Source organism: Triticum aestivum, chromosome 1A (assembly GCF_018294505.1).
Source record: "Triticum aestivum cultivar Chinese Spring chromosome 1A, IWGSC CS RefSeq v2.1, whole genome shotgun sequence".
NCBI lineage: Eukaryota > Viridiplantae > Streptophyta > Magnoliopsida > Poales > Poaceae > Triticum > Triticum aestivum.
This window is the reverse complement of record NC_057794.1, coordinates 143105675-143116878: the sequence shown is the minus strand read 5'-3', so window position 1 is coordinate 143116878 and position 11204 is coordinate 143105675. Positions and strand designations below refer to the sequence as shown.

Genomic DNA, 11204 nt, shown 5'->3' with positions numbered 1-11204 from the left:
TTGATCCTCCGATCGCTCCCTTCGGAAGACAATCCGAGTCTCATGGGCTACTGCATATACAACAGGTGTATTCTATCAATGAAATTCAATTGACAAAGCTACATCACAAACCTCAAAACCTCTTAGAAGGCTTGTGAAGGCCTTGTTCAATCCACTCTTCGCGGATAGAACCCTTTCGACCACCGTAACCATCAAGGAACGGTGCTCTTCTGAAATGGACACTCGTCGTAGCATGTCCGTCAGCATTTCTGGTGCTCCTGGGTCTTCAGAAACCACTGCCGGGGTACGACATTCTAGTGAAGGAACCTACTTGCTTGCCTCCAGAACCGTCTCCAGCTGTAAACCAGACGGTTCGGGGACGCCAGTATCGATCCCAGAACCTCAAATGACGGAGGCACCGCCTTCGGGCGACCTTCGGGATGATACGTCGGTATCATCTCCTCTATTGGGCGATGAGGCCGGAGGAGGCGTGTCACTCTCCATCATCTCCGGAAGAAGATCTCTTGAGGAGGAGGAGGAGGAGGATGATTGAGAAACACCAGGCGTTAATCTACGTGGATGAACATACGATTACTTCACTAGTGGGAAAAGAATGAGGTGCATTCAAAGTGCCCCAGCTTCACTTACGGTTTGCCTCGAGGTTCGTCCTCATCATCAAGCTCTACGGCAACCTCACTCGCCCGGCCCAAGCCGCTCGACGATGGCTTTTTTCCTCTCTTGGAAGGCTTCCCCTCCTGATCTTCGGAAGCAACCATTTTCTTGCCATGGAGGACTCCCTCTGCACCCTTGCCCTTGGGCAAAAGGATTTCGGTTTCCTCGAACGCAGTGAGGTACTGTGTCGGAATCAGCATTCTCGTCAGCAGGGTGGTCGCAGGGTCTTCGGGAAGAGGCGTCGGACACCAGATTAGCACAACTTTCTTTATCCAGTCCTGAACAGGGACGGGTTGTTCAATATCTCGTTAAAAATGCTCGAATGGAAGGTGCTCGAGTACTTACCGAAGTAGCTGGACGATTGCATTCAAGGCCAACATCTTCGGTAGTGTCCGGCCATTGCCCTCGTTCCCCAAAATAAAATTTCCACATTCCTTCGTGCGTAGTGCCGAAGAAGTGCTGTAGGGTCCGCCACCCTTCTGGGTTAAACTCCCACATACGAAGAGGCCGCTGCTGACATGGCAGGATCCGGCGGACCAGCATTACTTGGACAATGTTCACAAGATCGATGCCCTTCTCGGTAAGGCTTCGGATGCAACTTTGCAGAGTCTGCACTTCATCGACGGATCCCCAGTCCAATCCCTTATTGACCCACGAAGCGAGCTGAGTTGGAGGGCCGGGTCGGAACACAGGTGTGGACGCCCACTTGGGGCCCCGCGGCTCGTTGATATAAAACCACCCCTGCTGCCATAAGATGGAAGATTCGGCGAAAGATCCTTCGGGCCAAGCCAAGCCGGCCAGCTTGCCTATTGTGACGCTGCCGCACTCTGCCTGCTCCTTCTCTGCCACCTGCGGCCTCACATCAAAGGTTTTGAGCCACAAACCGAAGTGCGGAGGAGTCCGGAGTAAGGCCTCACACGTGACGATAAATGTCGAGATGAGGAGAACAGAGTCTGGGGCCAGATCGTGAAAATCTAGCCCATAGTAGAACATGAGCCCCCGGACAAATGGGTTAAGCGCGAACCCTAGCCCGTGAAGGAAGTGGGATACAAATACTACCCTCTCGCTAGATCTGGGGGTCGGTATGACTTTCCCTTGTGCCGGAAGCCGATGAAAGATTTCTGGGGTCAGATACCTCGCTATGCGGAGCTTCGCAATATCCTCCTCTGTGACAGAAGAAGCCACCCACCGGCCCTGACGGCTGGATCCGGACATGACTAAGGCTGGTGGCGATTGGAACCCGAGGGTTGGAACTTGGGGTGGCCGGGGTTGAGGAAGGAGCGAGCGCAAGGGAAGAAGAAGAGACTAGGATCTCTATATAAAGGCCCCGAATACCGGGTGTTTCCCCCTGGATCTCTAAACTTACCTATCGCCAAGGAGTTATACCCAGGAGACGGTTGGGTTACCTACACGTGCATTAATGAAAATCCCATAAACCAAGGGACATGATCCCTGCCTTGACGAGACGTGCCAGTAAAACCGCACCCCGAGACGTGGGGCGGCTCGCTAGCCGACGGTTGGAAATAGCAACCGGGCAGGCGTGATATGATGTTATGAACAGTTATCAACAAGTTGTGCTTGTGGGGTATTATGTCCTCTGCCATTATATACACAGGTCCGGATATACTTACTTCATCCGAAGACTATTCTGGAGTTCGGAAGGAGGGAACCCGCCTTGCAATGCCGAAGACAACTCTGCGCACCGGACTCCTCGTCATTGAAGCCAGGTTCAGGGGATACTGAGGGAGTCCTGGACTAAGGGGTCCTCGGGCGTCCTGCCTGTTATCCATGGGCTGGACTGATGGGCTGTGAAGACACGAAGGCCAAAGACTGCACCGTGTCCGGATTGGACTCTACTTGGCGTGGAAGGCAAGCTTGGCGACTGAAGATTCCTTCTTATGTAACCGACTCCATGTAAACCCTAGATCCTCTTGGTGTCTATATAAACCGAAGGGGATAGTCCGGAAAGGACACCACATATACTCATTACCATACCCACGTAGGCTAGACTTCTAGGGTTTAGCCATTACGATCTCATGGTAGATCAACTCTTGTAACACACATATTCATCAATATCAATCAAGAAGGACATAGGGTTTTACCTCCATAGAGATGGCCCGAACCTGGGTAAACATCGTGTCCCTCGTCTCCTGTTACCATCGATCCTAGACGCACAGTTCGGGACCCCCTACCCGAGATCCACCGGTTTTGACACCGACAAGGGGCCCGAACGAGTGAACGCCCGCTGCTTGAAGAAGACCCCAGAATCGAAGCCAACCAGTCGCCATCCATGACCAGAGGAGGAACCCTCGACACGCTTGCTATGCTCCAAGCAAGGCCGTGAAGAAGAGACGGCGAAGGCGCGAGCTCAAGGAGCCTTGTCGACGGGCTGGCTTCCCTGATTGACTCCACGCCGTGGACAGCGCACGGGCTTGCAGCGCTCAAGTCCAGCGGGGGAAACGGGGCGAGAGGAAGTTGCTTCTCATGATATTCCGCAGCCTAAGCGGAAGGGATCCTGAAGAGACATAATCAGGAAGGGAAGCAACACGCAGAAAATCACCAAGATAAGGTACTTACTCGTCAACAGTGATGTACTTTCTCCGTTTTAATGGCCCAAAGGTGCCGCTGCCGCGGCTTGGGGACCCCTTCCTCTTGCGGAGCTCCGCGAAGTCCACGCAAAGCCGACCGAAGCGCTGGACATGTTGGCCAACATGAGGCGCAACCGGAGAAGCGCTCGAAGGGGCAGCCTCAGGAGAGCCAAGCTAAGGGGAGCTATCGGGCTCTGCCTCACAGCGCCCTGTCGAGGCCTCAGGAGCCCCGGCCTCGGCAGACGCGGGCTGCATAGCCACCTCAACCGCCGCCCCAGGGCGAGGATCGCGGGTTCCCGAGGACGACACCTTGGGGGCCCTGGGCGGCATTAGTACCTCAGCACCTGCTTCATCGGCCTCCGGCAGTGTTTGCCCCCTGCATCCACCCTTGGGGCAAGCTCAACGCAGTGGCAAGGAGGGGAACCACGTCGACGGGGTTCTCACGGGGCCCCACCAGACCAACTGGGCGTAGCCCCCACTCATCGAAGGAGGGCATCTGCTCCGCGAATGTCTCCTTGTTCAAGCAGCGGTATAGAAGGCAACACTTCCTTAGCATGTCATCTGGCAGCAGGACACCCGTCAGGACCTCGAGCACTGTGCACCGCGCCTCCAGGGGAGCCCAGACTCCTGAAGTCTCATGCGGTCCTTGCTGCTGAGCAAGGCCCACATCGGTTGGGAGTGGCGCTGAAGCGGAGCAATTCGGTGCCGGACGAACTCCTTCACCACCATAGGCGCAGTCACACCAAGGTCTTTGAGCTTCTTCAGCCTGAGCCAGACGGGGACAAGGCACGAATCGGTGAGCCTCCGGCGGCACCAACCGGGGCTAGGAATGGCGAGCGCCAACGGAGAAGAGAGCAGGGGGCTGAGCACTCTGACATCAACAAACACCCACCATGTCCGAAACTCGCTCGTGAACGGTGGGAGCTCTAAGTCAATCCCTGCACCGGCCGTCGCCGCCACGGCCTGGAAGCTCAGACATCCTGAGCTCTGCCGGGGATCAATCAGGTGCAAGGAGAAGAAGTGGCGGAGAAGGGACACGGAAGGAGCAATGCCTACCATGGCCTTGCAAACAAAGGCGAAGACGGCGAGAAGGGTCACGGATTGGGGATCCAGGTGCAGCATGTGCATCTGATAATGGGCAAGCACGGCGTTGAAGAAGGCGGAGAAAGGAGGAACCAAGCCAGCCCAAAGGGCGTCGATGAAAAAGGGACCTCGGTGGCCGGGTCGATGCGAGCTCGAGATGCAGGCCAGGCCACCTTCCCTCCCCACTCATTGAACCTGGAGGTGAGCATGGGGCACACCTTGTCCATAGCCTTCTTGGTTGAGCACCAGTGACCTGCCAACGGCGGGCTCAATGGCCGGAGGTAGTCCAGCGGAGGACAGAGGCTTGTTCCCTTTCTCCGTCTGATCCGGCGCCATGGCAATGGGAGAACTGAGCTCAGATTGGATTGGGAGAAGGGGGCTGAACTTTGAGGGAGCGGAAGAATTAGGGGAATGCACCGCAACAATGAGAAGGAAACTGTGTAGACCGTAGTGGCCGCCTAGCCAGGCGGGCATCAAGGCTGCATGGGGAAGTGGAGACATCCACGTCCAATCAACCGCCACATTTCATCCAAGGCCGCAGGCTGATGGGGCTCGCGGCGTTCCGCACTTGACCTTTGGCTTCGCCTCGAAGCCAAGCCCGAGCGCGCCTTGGGCCCGGGGGCTACTGTCGGCGTTCTGGGAATGGGGGTCGCGAGACTTGCCTATCTGCGGCCCACGGCGTGGCCCTACGAGCGGGCCCGTATGCCCCATCTTCACCAACAAGCATTCAAGACCCTCGCGAGGGGCCAAGCCTCGCGAGCCAGACGACGCAAGACCCCCTCAGGAGTGGCCTCACCGGGTTGGCTCGCGAGGGGCAGAGAGATCATGGCAAGGCAAACCTCGCGAGGTTCTTGTGACGTGAGCCATGACGACCGAGACAAGGCGGGCGCCAGCGTGCACAGTGTCCTTGTTTCCTCTTTGGTGCTAAAGAGACAAGCATAGATGAGGAGTACCGAGGCATCAAGTAAAGGTTTCCATATCGTTGAAACGAGACCAAGACCAGCAGGACGGCAAGACAGAGGTCACCTGGAGCCCAAGACGGCGTCGCCACCAGAGCCTTTGGCAGGCGAAGACTGCTTTTGTCGGGATAGCTTGTACTAGTTGTCCCCTTTCAAATTGGCCGTTGTTGGCTCCCTTCCCGCTCAATATTTGGGGAGAGGACCAGGGCCTCTATATATAGGACTAGCCACCACCGTAGGCAGGGGAGACCTCATCTTGGACCAGATCCATTCCACCAAGACCACCACACAAACTCACCCAGCACAAGAGCACCTCTCCTCAGGAGGCTGTTCTTCCACTTGTACTATTCATCTTCAGCCCAAGAGGCAATCCACCACCACCACAGTGGAGTAGGGTATTACACCACAATAGTGACCCGAACCAGTATAAATCTTGTGTCCCTTGTGTTGCAAGTTCGTCGAGCTAGCCTCTGAGATCGTAGCGAGGTTAGGGCGTGGATCAGTAGGGGGAGATCTTCATGCACACCCCAGTGTTCGAACATTGAGGGTTTTGCCGGAACCTGAAATCCGACAAGTAGGATATGAACACCATGAACATAAATATCATAGAGGCTATGTTGGTTTTGATTCAACTACATGCATAAACATGTGCCAAGCCACTTGAAACATTCGGAGGAGGATACCATATCATCATACTACATCACAATCATTTTAATGCATGTTGACATCCAAGATAAATCATTATCCACTCCTAGCTACTTACACATGGCATGAGCAACTACAGTCTCTAATTGTCATTACAAACATGTTTGATCATAATATGCTGAATCATGGATACTAGGTTAAACATATTTACAAAAACAAAACAAGTTGAGTTCATACCCACTTCTCTCTGCCACAATCACTTCATCAAATATCGTCATTATTGCCTTTCACTTGCACAACCGAATGATGTGAAAATAATAATAGTGCAAGAGTGCCATGGGCTAAGCTGGAATCTGCAAAAACATATTCAAAAGGAGAAGACAAACTAATATGGGCTCTTTGTTAAATCAACAGTAAAGCATATAAGAGCCACTCAACATTTTCATCGTGGTCTTCTCCTTGGTACGACTCAACAAAAAGAAAAGAAATTCAGAGAAACACACTAAAATATTTTTGGAGTTTTTAGCCTTTTTCTTGAAAAAAGCAAATTAAGGAAGGAAAAACAAAAATGAGAAAAACTATTTACACGGGAAAGCTCCCTACAAGAAAAAATCGAGAAATCTTTTTGGGTTTTCTTTTAATACTACAACTAATTAAACTAAAATGAAAAAACAAAAAGAAACATGAAATATTTTTGGATTTCTCAAAGTTTTTCAAACACACAAGAAGAAAGCGAGAAAATGAATCTAGCATTGATAATACAATTAAAAAGTGTGAACACCAACAACTGGAATGAAATGTGTGAACATGAATATAATGTCGGTGGAAATACGTACTCCCCCAAGCTTAGGCTTTTGGCATAACTTGGTAATCACCATCCATAGTAGCCGTCCGGATCCATGTGGAAGTGTTGTGGCGGCAACACCTGAGCGTCCCACTCCTGAGGCTCCTGCTCTACCGCTGCCTGGTCGTTTCGGTAGGCGATAATGTCCTCTGGCATGACCTTGTATTCGCCCCTGGCAATAAAATCAAACAAAGCAGGTGCAAGCAACGGGATAACATCATGGGTTTCCACACTGTAAAGCAGGTTGTAATGAATATTATGAAGAGAGTTGGCATCATCAGTAAACTGGTGAGCCACCATCACTTGGTGATCTAGATAAACTCGGGCAAAGGATAATCTTGTTGGCGTATCTGAACATTAAAGTGACTCGCTAAGAGAGTGGCATAAATACCACCATGAATTTTGCCCTTAGTTCTGTTAAGGTGCAGACGACATGCAATAATAGCCTCTATTCTAAAGGTGTGATCATTGTATAGTGCACGGCGTAAAATGGCAAAGTCGGAGGCACTCAGTGCACCGACCTTCTCCCTAGCAGTTAAACACTTCGATATGAATAAAGCAAAGTAATGCGCATATGGAAACTATAAACTAGTGGCGGTGACACTCGAGATGCCCATCTCATCCCCCATTGTTAGAGTGCAGTAAAAGTCCTCAAACTCTGCAGGTCTAGGCTCTTGTAACATCCCAATTTTCCCAATTTGGATGTTAATAGATCATTCATATGCATCTCATATTTTTCCATGCATTATTTGTTTCCTACAATATTCTTTTCATTATGCAACTAAAGGCAGTTTATTGGAGTGGAGATAACATGACTTCTCCCCTATTTTAAAAATGTTCATAATGTCTAGAATATTATTTCCAGTTTATCTGTTATGTCCTGGTATTTTTTTCTTATTCTCAAAAGTTTTTTATTTGACTGTTCTGTTGCTGTGTGTGTGGCCTATTGCATAAAATGAATATTTTAAAATTGCATTAGGTGAGGAACTAGTGTTCCTGTAGTTATGTTAGTAGTATATATTTTACTGTGTGTCTACGTTTTTTGTTTAGTTTTTATTATGTTATTTTTATTTTATTTATTTTTGTTTATGTGGTTGTGTTTAAAAAAAGAAGAACGCAGCGCACTGCACGGCCCATCGCCGTGGCCCAGCCAGCCAGCGCAGCAGCAACACACAACCGCAGCCCAACCGCCGCTGCCGAAGCGGTATGCATCGCACCGCCCGACCCGACCTGCATCGCCTGATCCGCTAGTCGCCTAGAGCCACTGACTACCGGGCCCCGCGCCGCTTTCTTCTTCGCCGGGCCGGATGCCGCGCCGCGCGCACGCCGAGGCCGAGCCCGACTCGACCCCGCGTCCTGGTCCACTTCGAGCGTCGCTGACCTGTCGTACGCGGCCCAACTACTCGAGAGACCACACGACCCCCTCCTGACCTGTGTTTCCGTCGTACGCGCCGCCTCGGGCGAGTTGGATCTCGCCGTCGAGCTCCGAGTCCGCCGCCGTTCCTCAGATGATGCTGTCGTTGTAAGGGCACTCCAGCCGCTTCATTTTCTCCCTCTGGTTCCCCTCTCCGCTCCTCTTCCGTGTGACACTCTGTTTTTTTGAGTCGCAGCAGAGCGAGAGGAACAAGATCGTTCGCCGCCGTCGGAGTACTGCCGAGGTTCACGATCCCGCCATCACCTACAGAGGGCACCCCGTCACTGTCTGACCTCACCTACGCCTCCGCCACTCACCGTCGCATCCTCCCGTAGCCTCACCTTCGCCGGAGCACTGCCGGAGAAGCACCGTCGCCGACGCCCGAGACCGCCGCCGCCGTCCTCTGCTTTTGGTAAGCACGCACGCGCAGGGGATATTCCAGCAAATCACAAACTGACACGTGGCAGTGTGCTACAGGACACGCACATGAGTAGCTACAATGCTTCACAATAAACGCCCAGGAGATTTATGTTGGTTTTTGTTCTTTTTCAGTTTTTCACCTAAAATTTCCATTGGCTATATATTTTAGTATATGTGTTCAATTTAGGTAATTCTTTCTCCTGTGCACTCACAAACACCAGCACATTATCATGGTACCAACTTTGCACATGTTTGCACTGTTTAAATTTGAATTCGTTCAAATTTGAATTAAATCCTCCGAAGGCCGTAACTTTGAAACCATTTATCGGATTTGAGTGTTTCTTTTTGCATTGTGACCGTAGTGCAATTTAGGTGCTATTAAGCGACTGTTGTTGGGTTTTTGAAATGGTTTTCTTGTTGTTGGTTTTGTTTTTGTTCTATTTGTGTTCTGATGATTGATTGTTGATATTGTGCAAAGTGTAGATTGTCCGGAGTGCGACGCGAACTATTGTCAGGAGTGTGACTTTTCGAACCAGAACCAAGGCAAGTTACATGTTGATCATCCTTTACCTATTGTTTTCTATGCATGTAGTTATATCACACTATGAATATATGCATGTATAGGATTGTTATATTATTTTGCTATATTGTTGAGCTATCTCCCGTCATTGCAGATCGTGGTAGTTGTAGTTTTGCTATGCTTTGTAGACGGGGGTGGTTCAAGTATTCATTAAGCTTATGTGAGGATTATATATTTAACGAATTGAGTAGTAACTCAGGATTTAACTCACCTTTGGGTGGAAGTGGTATTGATTGGTGTTGAGGGAAGGCAACATGGGGTCTTGCACCTTTTCAAAGGCCATGCGCTCATGAGAGTGCACCCTAAGTGGAATGCCGCCTAGATTCAAAAATATCAGACATACTTAGTGACTAATTGCTTCCATGTGCGGCCACTGGCTATATGGGCTCTGGCTTAGTTGATCAGTTGTGGGAACCCTGGCCCAGACAATGTCGACAGATGTAGCATATGTAGGTGGGATGTGGTTGTCAGGTGGTTAAGGGAACCTCTTCTGAAAGACTTCATCTCAATCTTCGGATTGGGTCCAGTGGGTAAAACGTACTAAACTCTGCAGAGTATTAAAACTAATCATGATTAGCCATGCCCCCGGTTATGGACAAATTTGAGCGACTATGCCATTACAATTGTTGGATGATCTTGACAGATGTGACACTTCATAAATTTGTTGGGCAACTTAATAAAGGGTAGGTTGGAGTTGATTTGCCAACTCAACCTTGTGTATTTAATTGTAGTAATAAAAGAACTAAATAAAAATTTGACTATTAGGTAGTTATGAGGACCAAATCAGCTTTGTGCAAAAATAAACCCTCAAGCCTTCCTTCTATTATACTATGCATATACATGTAGGTCTGCTTTATTATTACTCCTATGTAACTTGCCAATACATTCAAAGTATTGACCTATATGGCTGCAATATCTCATGTTGTAGGATATTCAGACGAAGAGTAACGTACGTTAGGGTCGTGAGTCTGCACTCAGCATCGCTAGTGGGCTATGATGGGACTCATCATTATTTTCTGCTACTTTTCCGCTATTTGATTGAATAAAGCTAGGCAAGTGCTATGTAGATTGTTTTATTTTATACATTCTGGATCATACCTTGTAATAAATGATGTGGTCACATACCAAGTAGCAATCCCCCAAAACAGTTTTGGAAATGGAGCTTCGAGCAAAGAGATCGAAATTCACGGGTTTGAGAGTAAGAACACGAGAGAGAGCGCTATGGTGATTTTTTCTGGAGGTAGGACATGACATGGGCTAAAGAGATAAGTGAGGGGACCCACATGGGGGCCACAACCCACTAGGGTGCACATGGGGTTGCTGGCGCGCCCTGGAGTCTTGAGGTCACCAGGTACACCCCCCTCTGGTGTTATTTGCACCATAAATTCAAAAATATTAAGAAAAAATCATATTAAATTTTTAGAGCATTCTGAGCACTTTTATTTTTTGCTCATTTTCTTATTTCATGAAAAATCCAGAAAACATGATAAACATGGAATTTTATTTTATTTAACTAAGAAAACAGAAAACAAAAGGTGGGAGCAGAAGGTTGTGCCCACTAAATTCATCAACTACATACCTCTCAAAAATGATCCATTAATAAGGTTGATCAAGTATTATTAACAACCACTTCCAATTAGCATGAAACCGAAGAACTTTCATAAAACACAAAGTTACCTCAATGGGGATATGCATATGCCCAACAATAAGTATATGATATTTCTTTTTGGAAGTAGGTAGAGGGAGTTGAAAACTTCTAACAGTGATGGTCAGAGACTTTTCAATAACATTAATACCATTCACTTGAAATTGTTTCTTCGGAAAGTGCACTGTATGCTCATTACCATTGATATGAAAAGTGACCTTGCTTTTATTGCAATCAATAACAGCCCCTGCAGCATTCGAAAAGGGTCTACCAAGGATAATTGACATATTCTCGTCCTCGGGCATCTCAAGTATAACAAAGTCTGTTAAGATAGTAACATTTGCAACAACAACCGGGCACATCCTCACAAATACT

The 11204-nt window shown here is 49.1% G+C and overlaps 1 long non-coding RNA gene across 1 annotated transcript; it reads left to right on the top strand.

Annotated features, from left to right (window-relative positions):
* The first annotated feature begins 8102 nt into the window (after positions 1-8102).
* On the top strand, positions 8103-9147 carry LOC123108209 (uncharacterized). The gene is made up of 3 exons (XR_006451864.1): positions 8103-8292; positions 8381-8596; positions 9088-9147. It is a non-coding gene; the product is annotated as an uncharacterized lncRNA (long non-coding RNA).
* The last annotated feature ends 2057 nt before the right edge of the window (positions 9148-11204 follow it).